The 16,090-nt window shown below is 46.6% G+C and overlaps 2 non-coding genes across 2 annotated transcripts; both read left to right on the forward strand.

Annotated features, from left to right (window-relative positions):
* Positions 1-5,225: 5,225 nt before the first annotated feature.
* On the forward strand, positions 5,226-5,391 carry LOC122802960. Its single transcript, XR_006365032.1, has one exon. It is a non-coding gene; the product is annotated as a U1 spliceosomal RNA (small nuclear RNA).
* Positions 5,392-11,993: 6,602 nt separating this feature from the next.
* On the forward strand, positions 11,994-12,159 carry LOC122802950. The gene has a single exon (XR_006365023.1). It is a non-coding gene; the product is annotated as a U1 spliceosomal RNA (small nuclear RNA).
* The last annotated feature ends 3,931 nt before the right edge of the window (positions 12,160-16,090 follow it).

Below are 16,090 nucleotides of genomic sequence, written 5' to 3' on the forward strand. Positions count from 1 at the left end.
AGCAACAAGGACCACTGAAGCTGAAACGCAAACAGACACCAGTCACAACCAAAGTGTCACATAGTTCGCAACACCAGTGTGTGCCACCCAGCAACAGCCCCTAAGGCAAGACAATGTACCCAACACTTTAGTCATAGGTGACTCTATAGTCCGGCACACTGATGTCCCTCTCACCAGGTTGAACAAGGAGGAAAATTACAGTCAGCTGCCTGTCGGGTGCCAGGATCCGCCACATAACGCATGCACTCAAGTCACTCCACAAAGAGTACAGATATGACTCTGTCATTGTCCATGTCGGAGTGAATGACTTGAGGCATACCTCCCGGACTCCATGAAAAGAGACATGGAAGAGCTCTCGGATCACGTGGCCCAGGCAGGTATGACCCTAGCCCTGAATGATACCACGATATAAGGACAAAATGATTGACTTCAACAATCGGCTAAGCTTCTGGTGTCATTCAAAGGGGATCCAGTATCTGTCTGCCTGGGACGACACGATTGACAGACCACGATGCTTTGCCAGAGGTGGTCTGCACCTGTCACCCCTGGGATTCAGGTTACTGGCTAAGGCTCTTGCCACCCCTACAGTGCCTTCTTTAGGCAAAGTTCAAAGGACAAAACCACCACCGTAACAGGTACAAGCATGCAAAATCTGAAGGTAATGCTACTCAATGCTAGAAGTCTAAACCTCAAAATGCACTCTCTCGAGGCACTCCTAAAAATGGAGAACATCGATATCTGTGCGGTAACTGAGGCCTGGTTCAAGGCTCCAGAGAGCACCCCTGCAATACCAGGCTACAACTCTTACCACACTTTTCGGCCACCAAACCAGGACGGAAACACTAAAGGTGGAGGAGTGTCAATATTCACCAAGGATATTCACACCGCCAGGCTAGACGCCCAACACAATGCGTCTGAAATTCTCCAGGTGCAACTAACACTAGGTAAGACTGCAATCCAAATTGTAGCTTGCTACAGATACCCCACCATACCCCAAGATTCTCGCTACGCCTTTCTAAACATACTGGAAAATATTAAGATAGAACCAAACACCCTAATACTGGGTGATTTTAACTACCCTGCCATTAACTGGGAAAACTACTCATGTACCAAAACCTTTGCCCAACGGTTCTTGGAATTCATAAATTCCAACGCCCTGGATCAACTAATCCATAGTCCCACCAGGGGCTCCAATATCCCAGACCTGGTCATTACCAACATGGGAAATCGATGCTCCACACCTATGGTCACCCCCTCGTTAGTCAGGTCTGACCATAAGCTAATCACCCTTAACATCCACATCCCACCCCCACCGCCAGTAAGGAAACCTCCATAAAAAAACTTCTCCAAAGCCAACTTCGTGCTACTCAAGTCAGAAGTGACAATCTTCACGACACCCATGCAGACGGGAGCTGAAAGTTCAACTGCTGAATCCTACACTAAGGCACTGTACGAGCACATCCACTCATGCATGAATCGTGCCATCCCAAATAGAACCAAGATGCTCTCATCCAAAAAAAGGAAGCCAATCTGGTGGTCCCCTGCCATAAAAAATACTTTGCAACAAAAGAAAGAAACTGTTGCAGGAAAGAGGAAAATCCCAGGCTGCAAAATCTCCCTTACCAGCCTCAGTAAGAAACTGAGATCCCTCATAAAATCCTCCAAAGCTAGTTACGAATATAAAATTGCCAAAGATTCCAAAGACAACCAGAAGGCATTCTATAACTATGTCAAGAATCTAAATGGCGATGCTCAGATCTGCTCTGAGCTAAAACAGAATGGCATTAAATATACTGATCCCAAGGATATTGCCAATATCCTGGCAGATCGATTCAGTGCCAACTTCACCCCCTCTCACCCCCTAAATGGCCCATCTCAATACCGGAAGATTGCCAGATTCCGGTAATAATGGCCACACAGGTAAAAAACGCACTCTCCAAAGCTAAGAATACAGCATCCATGGGACCAGATGACATCCTGGGCTGTGTACTACATGAACTACAATATGAACTGGCACCTCACCTAAGTGTCATGTTTAATCATAGCCTCGCCTCGGGTTTTGTGCCCACTGAGTGGCACAGAGCTACAGTTATCCCATTCCACAAGGGGGGATCCACCTTGGATCCCGGAAACTACCATCCCATCAATCTGACAAGCCTTATCTGCAAGGCCACAGAGCGTATTATCATGGAACTTAAAAACGAAGACATCGGCGACCTTCAAACACTGGACCCCACCCAGTTTGGGTTCGTGAAGGGCCGATCTTGTCTCCTGAACCTGATTGACTTCGAATCAGTCTCCAGAGCCATGGACAAGGGTAAGGTGGTACACACAGCCTATCTAGACCTTGCCAAGGCCTTTGACACCATCCCCCACTCTGGAATCATAGACAAACTTACTATGCTGGGCATTAATCCCCACGTCACCCAATGGGTTGCTAACTGGCTTACTGATAGAACTCACACTGTAAAAGTAGCCAACTCCAAATCCAGCTCCAGACAAGTGACAAGTGGAGTACCTCAGGGTCCAGTCCTGGGACCGCTCTTGTTTGGCATCTACTTCTGTGAAGTACAGGCCAACACTAAGGGACTCTGGCTAACAAAGTTCGCAGATGACTGCAAACTGGGAGCCATTATTGAATCCCCAAATGATGTGGATACTCTACGAAAGGGCCTTACAGAAACAGATGCTTGGTGCCAGAGCCATGGGCTCAAGCTCAGTGCCAAGAAATGTATAGTTATCCCCTTTGGGAAACAACACGTATCCGTGAATTACCATATAGGTGGCAGCACACTAATCAGCGAAAGTGTGATAAGAGACTTAGGGACACAGGTGGACAGTGGTCTCACCTTCGATAACCACATCGCTACAACAGTCAGGAAATCCTTCTATGTGGCACACCTCATCACTAAGGGCTTTTCATCCAGAAAAAAGGAGGTCACTGTCCCACTGTACTCATCACTCATTAGACCCATTATAGAATACAACGCCCCATTTGGTATGTACCTCTCAAGACATCTGCAACAACTGGAAAGGCCGCAGAAATACCTCACTAAAAGAATCACAGGCCTAAAGCAGATGCCCGCAGCTGACCGCCTTAAAAAAACTCCAGCTATACTCTGTCGCATATCGTCTACTCAGAGGCGATCTCTGCTTAACATACAAGGCCATGTCAAACCCAGAGCTGTTGGACATGCTACACTTAAAGAAATCCCAATCCCTCAGAGCCACACGCTCCAGGGATCTAAACCTTGTCATCACAATAAACAAAATTTGATCGAGGGATAGGTTCCTGACCCAGAGACTCCCCAGACTCTGGAATAGATTGCCCATACATGTCAAGCAGAGTGCCTCTTTGGCCCTCTTCAAAAGGAACCTTGACGACTGGATGGGAGAAAGGAAATTCACCCCAGGGATCACATCAGTCGCCCTGCTAGACAGGGGTCCAGGGAAGTAAATAGTGTGGGAAGAAATAGCCAGGGAATTGTTATGGCCAGGCTTGTATAGGCCCTAGGGCTGATAGCCTAGTACCAACCTATGAACTTTCACATCATCATTCTTTCCTTCATCCCTCCCATGCAGTTAATACGTACTCGTGTGAAAACCATTGCATTTTACATTTTTCTTAACCGCCACTCCCTCTCCTCTTATAAAAGGCATATTTCCCTTGCAGGCAGATAACCACAGTCAGGAAGGTGGTTTCTCCATTCTTTTCAGCTTGCCTTGCATTGCCTTGCCATCTTCGGATCTTGTATCTGTGGTACTTTTTGACTTGCTAATATGTAGGACATTCATCAGTGTGCTTTACTGATGCCTTGTAAGCCAGGCGGAGATCACCCCTCAGCAATCTGTAGGAGACTGAGTAGATGGCATGGGATTTACTGTGCTCCGCATAAGGCAGGAATGTTACGCCTTGACTTCTTTTTGTAAAGGACCTTTGTGCTCTCTTTAGTTGCTGCATTTGGCTGCTCAGGTACATACCAAAGGTAGCACTATATTCTGTGACTGGTCTGATAGGGGTGCAGTGCAGTTGGATAATGACCTCTTTGGACCTAGATGACATGCCCTTGTAAACTCCGCAATGTAAGAGGATTTCCTCACCACCGTGGCCACCTGGGGGTCGAAGGTAAGGCTACTGTCTATGTGCATACCCAGATCCCTGACCACTGAGTCGACTCTGAGGGGTGTATTATCAACATGGTAATTAGCCGGGATGGTTGATTTCCCAAAGGGTACAGTTATGTGTTTCTTAGCATTGAGTTTAAGACCATGGCTCTGGCACCATTTCTTAGTCAGAGATAGACCTTCTTGAAGAATGCTAGGTCTGCAGGGGGGTTGATCATAACCCCAGCTTGCAATTATCTGCAAACTTAGTCAGCCATTAACCCTCAGCTTTTGCTTAGTTTCAGAGAAACAGATGCCAAAAAGGAGCGGGCCCAGTGCTGAGCCCTGGAGGACTCTGCTGTTGACTGGCCTTCTGGTGGAGGTGGCCCCACCAAATTTGACCTCCTGGGTCCTATCGGTGAGACAGTTGGCTATCCAGCGGGCGATAAAAAGGTTTATGCCTAAATTAGTGAGCTTCTCTATAATGGCTGAGTGGGGTATTGTATCAGAAGCCTTGGCCAAGTCAAGGTAAGCTGTGGGCACAGTCTCACCTTTCCTTTTTTTTTTTTCACAGGCGACGTGCAGGCTCTGCTCCGTCAGTCACGTTTCATTTGGGGTATCGGATTGTCATTACGGCAACCGGAGGTACACTTTCAACAGCTTAGAGGGCCTCCTTTGTGTTCAGCTGCTGCCTGTGTGTCTGGTTAGAGCTGCTGAGCAAAGCATGCTAGCTGCTCAAGCATTCCACGACGAGCAAAGCAGCTTTTTCACCCGTTGTTTTTAAACACGCGGGAAGAGATTGTAGCTCTTTGTAGCTTACGTAGAATTACATCAGTCTACTCAAAAGCTCTTCCCATTAAAAACACCGCTCGCTCTCGCTCAGTGCAAAGGAGACGAGTCAAAACCTAATGCAAATTTTCATGGACAAAGCACTATGGGATATCACTGCAGATGCCGAACTTTCCTCAGGAATTTCTTGCTGCTCCAGTAAAGGTACAGAGCCACGGTTTGCGTTCAACCCCAGGTTTGTCACTGTCCTCATACACCATTGTAAAAACAACTCACCGCCCAGGTAATGACGCTTACACCACTGGACCTGCTCATTCTCCGGCAGCAAAAGCATACTTATTTGGCAGGGGGAATGCCATGATAAAGAAGGTGGTTTCCCCAGTCTGAGGCTCTTCCTTTGCACGCTTCCGTTGGGTTGACTCCTGTGATTTCCCCAAATGTGGGAAACTCAACTGCATAATTTATGGTAGTGGGGGACTGCGTTCGCGCACTTCCCTCAGTTTACGTTAATGAAATATTGGCTTTCTTTTCTTCTAGTGTGCCTGGGGGTTTTTTTTATCTTTTTTTACCACCCCTTACCTTTTCCTCCAGCGATGCATTTCTGTCTCTGCCCTTTGCACAAGGCTGTGCATGCATTTTTATCCTCCTTCCTTCTTTTTCTTCGTGCTCTTCTTTCTTGCTCTTCCTTTCTGTCTTTCTAACTATTCCATTTCAGGGCTGAAATAAAACATTTCACAGCTTTACCACAAAGGCTCATCCGCACTCTGCTGCACTTTGCTGGCAAGGAAAGCTTACTTTGCTTTTATGTTTTGCATTTTCTATCACTTTATTGCCTTTCCATATTTTCAATACTGTGCTTCCTTTTCTTTACCTTCTGCTTTACTTGCATTCTGCTTTAACAGCATATTAAAACTTCAAAAGAGACCACAGCTCTCTCTCTCTCTCTGTCTTCTGAGTCAGGCAGATTTTTTTCCCCCGCCCTCCCACCCAGTCACAGTTGCTGTCTTGCTAATTGCCACTGTCTTTCTAGCTGCCTGCCTCTTATGTTAATCTGACCACATACCTCATTTCCTCTCTTACTTTCACTGGCTTGTGTGAGTAATCACAAAATCAGCATTTTTGAAATCCCTCCCCTTCAGCTATTCACATTTATTGGCCATCCTGCTGTATTCCATAGTACCAGAATACAAAAGTGACCACCCCTTTCAATCCATCCTGCTGTTTTAAAAATAGTAACTCTCCACTAAACCTTCACTTTTTAAACAGGTAAAACTTAAGTTACCTACTTTCACATCTAACTTCTCTAGTGCACACTGCAGTGTGCATTTGTTTCGTCTTACCTTTAAGCATCCCTGTGACTAGCACTTTCTCTAATACCTGCTGGAAAGCACTAGGAGGCCTTAAACTGATACAAGCACTCAGCTCTCCTTGTTAATAAGGAGAAATTAATAGTAGGCACTAAACAGCCTATAATTGCAAAGTACCTTGCTAGGGTAAGGGAAAACAGCTCCTGTACTTTACACAAACAAATAAATAAAAAAGCACCAAACCAGGCATGTCCAAGGGTCAGCTTCCGGTGATTTCTCCTGTCCACCTGGTGAATCTGGGCATACTGGGGCAATCGTGTACACAGACAACCCTCCCCTCCTACCACCCAACACTGCAACCTGTGAGAGATGCACTTACATAGCCAAAATGGAAGCAAAGCTCTCTCCACCCAAGACTGCGCTAGACAGTCAAGAGGAGAAGGTTAACACCCACACTACACCTCAAGCAACACACAGCCCTTCTAAACCCGCACCACCAACACCCACATATAGCAACACTAAATCCACATATGCGGAGGCCCTTAACTGTAACCTGCCCAAGCAACAAGGACCACTGAAGCTGAAACGCAAACAGACACCAGTCACAACCAAAGTGTCACATAGTTCGCAACACCAGTGTGTGCCACCCAGCAACAGCCCCTAAGGCAAGACAATGTACCCAACACTTTAGTCATAGGTGACTCTATAGTCCGGCACACTGATGTCCCTCTCACCAGGTTGAACAAGGAGGAAAATTACAGTCAGCTGCCTGTCGGGTGCCAGGATCCGCCACATAACGCATGCACTCAAGTCACTCCACAGAGAGTACAGATATGACTCTGTCATTGTCCATGTCGGAGTGAATGACTTGAGGCATACCTCCCTGGACTCCATGAAAAGAGACATGGAAGAGCTCTCGGATCACGTGGCCCAGGCAGGTATGACCCTAGCCCTGAATGATACCACGATATAAGGACAAAATGATTGACTTCAACAATCGGCTAAGCTTCTGGTGTCATTCAAAGGGGATCCAGTATCTGTCTGCCTGGGGCGACACGATTGACAGACCACGATGCTTTGCCAGAGGTGGTCTGCACCTGTCACCCCTGGGATTCAGGTTACTGGCTAAGGCTCTTGCCACCCCTACAGTGCCTTCTTTAGGCAAAGTTCAAAGGACAAAACCACCACCGTAACAGGTACAAGCATGCAAAATCTGAAGGTAATGCTACTCAATGCTAGAAGTCTAAACCTCAAAATGCACTCTCTCGAGGCACTCCTAAAAATGGAGAACATCGATATCTGTGCGGTAACTGAGGCCTGGTTCAAGGCTCCAGAGAGCATCCCTGCAATACCAGGCTACAACTCTTACCACACTTTTCGGCCACCAAACCAGGACGGAAACACTAAAGGTGGAGGAGTGTCAATATTCACCAAGGATATTCACACCGCCAGGCTAGGCGCCCAACACAATGCGTCTGAAATTCTCCAGGTGCAACTAACACTAGGTAAGACTGCAATCCAAATTGTAGCTTGCTACAGATACCCCACCATACCCCAAGATTCTCGCTACGCCTTTCTAAACATACTGGAAAATATTAAGATAGAACCAAACACCCTAATACTGGGTGATTTTAACTACCCTGCCATTAACTGGGAAAACTACTCATGTACCAAAACCTTTGCCCAACGGTTCTTGGAATTCATAAATTCCAACGCCCTGGATCAACTAATCCATAGTCCCACCAGGGGCTCCAATATCCCAGACCTGGTCATTACCAACATGGGAAATCGATGCTCCACACCTATGGTCACCCCCTCGTTAGTCAGGTCTGACCATAAGCTAATCACCCTTAACATCCACATCCCACCCCCACCCCAGTAAGGAAACCTCCATAAAAAAACTTCTCCAAAGCCAACTTCGTGCTACTCAAGTCAGAAGTGACAATCTTCACGACACCCATGCAGACGGGAGCTGAAAGTTCAACTGCTGAATCCTACACTAAGGCACTGTACGAGCACATCCACTCATGCATGAATCGTGCCATCCCAAATAGAACCAAGATGCTCTCATCCAAAAAAAAGGAAGCCAATCTGGTGGTCCCCTGCCATAAAAAATACTTTGCAACAAAAGGAAGAAACTGTTGCAGGAAAGAGGAAAATCCCAGGCTGCAAAAATCTCCCTTACCAGCCTCAGTAAGAAACTGAGATCCCTCATAAAATCCTCCAAAGCTAGTTACGAATATAAAATTGCCAAAGATTCCAAAGACAACCAGAAGGCATTCTATAACTATGTCAAGAATCTAAATGGCGATGCTCAGATCTGCTCTGAGCTAAAACAGAATGGCATTAAATATACTGATCCCAAGGATATTGCCAATATCCTGGCAGATCGATTCAGTGCCAACTTCACCCCCCCTCTCACCCCCTAAATGGCCCATCTCAATACCGGAAGATTGCCAGATTCCGGTAATAATGGCCACACAGGTAAAAAACGCACTCTCCAAAGCTAAGAATACAGCATCCATGGGACCAGATGACATCCTGGGCTGTGTACTACATGAACTACAATATGAACTGGCACCTCACCTAAGTGTCATGTTTAATCATAGCCTCGCCTCGGGTTTTGTGCCCACTGAGTGGCACAGAGCTACAGTTATCCCATTCCACAAGGGGGGATCCACCTTGGATCCCGGAAACTACCATCCCATCAATCTGACAAGCCTTATCTGCAAGGCCACAGAGCGTATTATCATGGAACTTAAAAACGAAGACATCGGCGACCTTCAAACACTGGACCCCACCCAGTTTGGGTTCGTGAAGGGCCGATCTTGTCTCCTGAACCTGATTGACTTCTTTGAATCAGTCTCCAGAGCCATGGACAAGGGTAAGGTGGTACACACAGCCTATCTAGACCTTGCCAAGGCCTTTGACACCATCCCCCACTCTGGAATCATAGACAAACTTACTATGCTGGGCATTAATCCCCACGTCACCCAATGGGTTGCTAACTGGCTTACTGATAGAACTCACACTGTAAAAGTAGCCAACTCCAAATCCAGCTCCAGACAAGTGACAAGTGGAGTACCTCAGGGTCCAGTCCTGGGACCGCTCTTGTTTGGCATCTACTTCTGTGAAGTACAGGCCAACACTAAGGGACTCTGGCTAACAAAGTTCGCAGATGACTGCAAACTGGGAGCCATTATTGAATCCCCAAATGATGTGGATACTCTACGAAAGGGCCTTACAGAAACAGATGCTTGGTGCCAGAGCCATGGGCTCAAGCTCAGTGCCAAGAAATGTATAGTTATCCCCTTTGGGAAACAACACGTATCCGTGAATTACCATATAGGTGGCAGCACACTAATCAGCGAAAGTGTGATAAGAGACTTAGGGACACAGGTGGACAGTGGTCTCACCTTCGATAACCACATCGCTACAACAGTCAGGAAATCCTTCTATGTGGCACACCTCATCACTAAGGGCTTTTCATCCAGAAAAAAGGAGGTCACTGTCCCACTGTACTCATCACTCATTAGACCCATTATAGAATACAACGCCCCATTTGGTATGTACCTCTCAAGACATCTGCAACAACTGGAAAGGCCATAGAAATACCTCACTAAAAGAATCACAGGCCTAAAGCAGATGCCCTCGCTGACCGCCTTAAAAAAACTCCAGCTATACTCTGTCGCATATCGTCTACTCAGAGGCGATCTCTGCTTAACATACAAGGCCATGTCAAACCCAGAGCTGTTGGACATGCTACACTTAAAGAAATCCCAATCCCTCAGAGCCACACGCTCCAGGGATCTAAACCTTGTCATCACAATAAACAAAATTTGATCGAGGATAGGTTCCTGACCCAGAGACTCCCCAGACTCTGGAATAGATTGCCCATACATGTCAAGCAGAGTGCCTCTTTGGCCCTCTTCAAAAGGAACCTTGACGACTGGATGGGAGAAAGGAAATTCACCCCAGGGATCACATCAGTCGCCCTGCTAGACAGGGGTCCAGGGAAGTAAATAGTGTGGGAAGAAATAGCCAGGGAATTGTTATGGCCAGGCTTGTATAGGCCCTAGGGCTGATAGCCTAGTACCAACCTATGAACTTTCACATCATCATTCTTTCCTTCATCCCTCCCATGCAGTTAATATGTACTCGTGTGAAAACCATTGCATTTTACATTTTTCTTAACCGCCACTCCCTCTCCTCTTATAAAAGGCATATTTCCCTTGCAGGCAGATAACCACAGTCAGGAAGGTGGTTTCTCCATTCTTTTCAGCTTGCCTTGCATTGCCTTGCCATCTTCGGATCTTGTATCTGTGGTACTTTTTGACTTGCTAATATGTAGGACATTCATCAGTGTGCTTTACTGATGCCTTGTAAGCCAGGTGGAGATCACCCCTCAGCAATCTGTAGGAGACTGAGTAGATGGCATGGGATTTACGGATTGCTCCGCATAAGGCAGGAATGTTACGCCTTGACTTCTTTTTGTAAAGGACCTTTGTGCTCTCTTTAGTTGCTGCATTTGGCTGCTCAGGTACATACCAAAGGTAGCACTATATTCTGTGACTGGTCTGATAGGGGTGCAGTGCAGTTGGATAATGACCTCTTTGGACCTAGATGACATGCCCTTGTAAACTCCGCAATGTAAGAGGATTTCCTCACCACCGTGGCCACCTGGGGGTCGAAGGTAAGGCTACTGTCTATGTGCATACCCAGATCCCTGACCACTGAGTCGACTCTGAGGGGTGTATTATCAACATGGTAATTAGCCGGGATGGTTGATTTCCCAAAGGGTACAGTTATGTGTTTCTTAGCATTGAGTTTAAGACCATGGCTCTGGCACCATTTCTTAGTCAGAGATAGACCTTCTTGAAGAATGCTAGGTCTGCAGCATGCCTGATCATAACGCCCAGCTTGCAATTATCTGCAAACTTAGTCAGCCATTAACCCTCAGCTTTTGCTTAGTTTCAGAGAAACAGATGCCAAAAAGGAGCGGGCCCAGTGCTGAGCCCTGGAGGACTCTGCTGTTGACTGGCCTTCTGGTGGAGGTGGCCCCACCAAATTTGACCTCCTGGGTCCTATCGGTGAGACAGTTGGCTATCCAGCGGGCGATAAAAAGGTTTATGCCTAAATTAGTGAGCTTCTCTATAATGGCTGAGTGGGGTATTGTATCAGAAGCCTTGGCCAAGTCAAGGTAAGCTGTGGGCACAGTCTCACCTTTCCTTTTTTTTTTTTCACAGGCGACGTGCAGGCTCTGCTCCGTCAGTCACGTTTCATTTGGGGTATCGGATTGTCATTACGGCAACCGGAGGTACACTTTCAACAGCTTAGAGGGCCTCCTTTGTGTTCAGCTGCTGCCTGTGTGTCTGGTTAGAGCTGCTGAGCAAAGCATGCTAGCTGCTCAAGCATTCCACGACGAGCAAAGCAGCTTTTTCACCCGTTGTTTTTAAACACGCGGGAAGAGATTGTAGCTCTTTGTAGCTTACGTAGAATTACATCAGTCTACTCAAAAGCTCTTCCCATTAAAAACACCGCTCGCTCTCGCTCAGTGCAAAGGAGACGAGTCAAAACCTAATGCAAATTTTCATGGACAAAGCACTATGGGATATCACTGCAGATGCCGAACTTTCCTCAGGAATTTCTTGCTGCTCCAGTAAAGGTACAGAGCCACGGTTTGCGTTCAACCCCAGGTTTGTCACTGTCCTCATACACCATTGTAAAAACAACTCACCGCCCAGGTAATGGCGCTTACACCACTGGACCTGCTCATTCTCCGGCAGCAAAAGCATACTTACCTGGCAGGGGGAATACCACGATCAAGAAGGTGGTTTCCCCAGGGCGAGGCTCTTCCATTGCACACTTCGGTTGGGTTGACCCCTGTGATTTCCCCAAATGTGGGAAACTCAACTGCATAATTTATGGTAGTGGGGGACTGCGTTCGCGCACTTCCCTCAGTTTACGTTAATGAAATATTGGCTTTCTTTTCTTCTAGTGTGCCTGGGGGTTTTTTTTATCTTTTTTTACCACCCCTTACCTTTTCCTCCAGCGATGCATTTCTGTCTCTGCCCTTTGCACAAGGCTGTGCATGCATTTTTATCCTCCTTCCTTCTTTTTCTTCGTGCTCTTCTTTCTTGCTCTTCCTTTCTGTCTTTCTAACTATTCCATTTCAGGGCTGAAATAAAACATTTCACAGCTTTACCACAAAGGCTCATCCGCACTCTGCTGCACTTTGCTGGCAAGGAAAGCTTACTTTGCTTTTATGTTTTGCATTTTCTATCACTTTATTGCCTTTCCATATTTTCAATACTGTGCTTCCTTTTCTTTACCTTCTGCTTTACTTGCATTCTGCTTTAACAGCATATTAAAACTTCAAAAGAGACCACAGCTCTCTCTCTCTCTGTCTTCTGAGTCAGGCAGATTTTTTTCCCCCTCCCACCCAGTCACAGTTGCTGTCTTGCTAATTGCCACTGTCTTTCTAGCTGCCTGCCTCTTATGTTAATCTGACCACATACCTCATTTCCTCTCTTACTTTCACTGGCTTGTGTGAGTAATCACAAAATCAGCATTTTGAAATCCCTCCCTTCAGCTATTCACATTTATTGGCCATCCTGCTGTATTCCATAGTACCAGAATACAAAAGTGACCACCCTTTCAATCCATCCTGCTGTTTTAAAAATAGTAACTCTCCACTAAACCTTCACTTTTTAAACAGGTAAAACTTAAGTTACCTACTTTCACATCTAACTTCTCTAGTGCACACTGCAGTGTGCATTTGTTTTTCGTCTTACCTTTAAGCATCCCTGTGACTAGCACTTTCTCTAATACCTGCTGGAAAGCACTAGGAGGCCTTAAACTGATACAAGCACTCAGCTCTCCTTGTTAATAAGGAGAAATTAATAGTAGGCACTAAACAGCCTATAATTGCAAAGTACCTTGCTAGGGTAAGGGAAACAGCTCCTGTACTTTACACAAACAAATACATAAAAAAGCACCAAACCAGGCATGTCCAAGGGTCAGCTTCGGTGATTTCTCCTGTCCACCTGGTGAATCTGGGCATACTGGGGCAATCGTGTACACAGACAACCCTCCCCTCCTACCACCCAACACTGCAACCTGTGAGAGATGCACTTACATAGCCAAAATGGAAGCAAAGCTCTCTCCACCCAAGACTGCGCTAGACAGTCAAGAGGAGAAGGTTAACACCCACACTACACCTCAAGCAACACACAGCCCTTCTAAACCCGCACCACCAACACCCACATATAGCAACACTAAATCCACATATGCGGAGGCCCTTAACTGTAACCTGCCCAAGCAACAAGGACCACTGAAGCTGAAACGCAAACAGACACCAGTCACAACCAAAGTGTCACATAGTTCGCAACACCAGTGTGTGCCACCCAGCAACAGCCCCTAAGGCAAGACAATGTACCCAACACTTTAGTCATAGGTGACTCTATAGTCCGGCACACTGATGTCCCTCTCACCAGGTTGAACAAGGAGGAAAATTACAGTCAGCTGCCTGTCGGGTGCCAGGATCCGCCACATAACGCATGCACTCAAGTCACTCCACAGAGAGTACAGATATGACTCTGTCATTGTCCATGTCGGAGTGAATGACTTGAGGCATACCTCCCTGGACTCCATGAAAAGAGACATGGAAGAGCTCTCGGATCACGTGGCCCAGGCAGGTATGACCCTAGCCCTGAATGATACCACGATATAAGGACAAAATGATTGACTTCAACAATCGGCTAAGCTTCTGGTGTCATTCAAAGGGGATCCAGTATCTGTCTGCCTGGGGCGACACGATTGACAGACCACGATGCTTTGCCAGAGGTGGTCTGCACCTGTCACCCTGGGATTCAGGTTACTGGCTAAGGCTCTTGCCACCCCTACAGTGCCTTCTTTAGGCAAAGTTCAAAGGACAAAACCACCACCGTAACAGGTACAAGCATGCAAAATCTGAAGGTAATGCTACTCAATGCTAGAAGTCTAAACCTCAAAATGCACTCTCTCGAGGCACTCCTAAAAATGGAGAACATCGATATCTGTGCGGTAACTGAGGCCTGGTTCAAGGCTCCAGAGAGCACCCCTGCAATACCAGGCTACAACTCTTACCACACTTTTCCGCCACCAAACCAGGACGGAAACACTAAAGGTGGAGGAGTGTCAATATTCACCAAGGATATTCACACCGCCAGGCTAGACGCCCAACACAATGCGTCTGAAATTCTCCAGGTGCAACTAACACTAGGTAAGACTGCAATCCAAATTGTAGCTTGCTACAGATACCCCACCATACCCCAAGATTCTCGCTACGCCTTTCTAAACATACTGGAAAATATTAAGATAGAACCAAACACCCTAATACTGGGTGATTTTAACTACCCTGCCATTAACTGGGAAAACTACTCATGTACCAAAACCTTTGCCCAACGGTTCTTGGAATTCATAAATTGCAACGCCCTGGATCAACTAATCCATAGTCCCAACAGGGCTCCAATATCCCAGACCTGGTCATTACCAACATGGGAAATCGATGCTCCACACCTATGGTCACCCCCTCGTTAGTCAGGTCTGACCATAAGCTAATCACCCTTAACATCCACATCCCACCCCCAGTAAGGAAACCTCCATAAAAAAACTTCTCCAAAGCCAACTTCGTGCTACTCAAGTCAGAAGTGACAATCTTCACGACACCCATGCAGACGGGGCTGAAAGTTCAACTGCTGAATCCTACACTAAGGCACTGTACGAGCACATCCACTCATGCATGAATCGTGCCATCCCAAATAGAACCAAGATGCTCTCATCCAAAAAAAAGGAAGCCAATCTGGTGGTCCCCTGCCATAAAAAATACTTTGCAACAAAGGAAGAAACTGTTGCAGGAAAGAGGAAAATCCCAGGCTGCAAAAATCTCCCTTACCAGCCTCAGTAAGAAACTGAGATCCCTCATAAAATCCTCCAAAGCTAGTTACGAATATAAAATTGCCAAAGATTCCAAAGACAACCAGAAGGCATTCTATAACTATGTCAAGAATCTAAATGGCGATGCTCAGATCTGCTCTGAGCTAAAACAGAATGGCATTAAATATACTGATCCCAAGGATATTGCCAATATCCTGGCAGATCGATTCAGTGCCAACTTCACCCCCTCTCACCCCTAAATGGCCCATCTCAATACCGGAAGATTGCCAGATTCCGGTAATAATGGCCACACAGGTAAAAAACGCACTCTCCAAAGCTAAGAATACAGCATCCATGGGACCAGATGACATCCTGGGCTGTGTACTACATGAACTACAATATGAACTGGCACCTCACCTAAGTGTCATGTTTAATCATAGCCTCGCCTCGGGTTTTGTGCCCACTGAGTGGCACAGAGCTACAGTTATCCCATTCCACAAGGGGGGATCCACCTTGGATCCCGGAAACTACCATCCCATCAATCTGACAAGCCTTATCTGCAAGGCCACAGAGCGTATTATCATGGAACTTAAAAACGAAGACATCGGCGACCTTCAAACACTGGACCCCACCCAGTTTGGGTTCGTGAAGGGCCGATCTTGTCTCCTGAACCTGATTGACTTCTTCGAATCAGTCTCCAGAGCCATGGACAAGGGTAAGGTGGTACACACAGCCTATCTAGACCTTGCCAAGGCCTTTGACACCATCCCCCACTCTGGAATCATAGACAAACTTACTATGCTGGGCATTAATCCCCACGTCACCCAATGGGTTGCTAACTGGCTTACTGATAGAACTCACACTGTAAAAGTAGCCAACTCCAAATCCAGCTCCAGACAAGTGACAAGTGGAGTACCTCAGGGTCCAGTCCTGGGACCGCTCTTGTTTGGCATCTACTTCTGTGAAGTACAGGC

The sequence above is a fragment of the Protopterus annectens genome, chromosome 5.part0 (assembly GCF_019279795.1).
Source record: "Protopterus annectens isolate FY-2018-M chromosome 5.part0, PAN1.0, whole genome shotgun sequence".
Taxonomy (NCBI): domain Eukaryota; kingdom Metazoa; phylum Chordata; order Ceratodontiformes; family Protopteridae; genus Protopterus; species Protopterus annectens.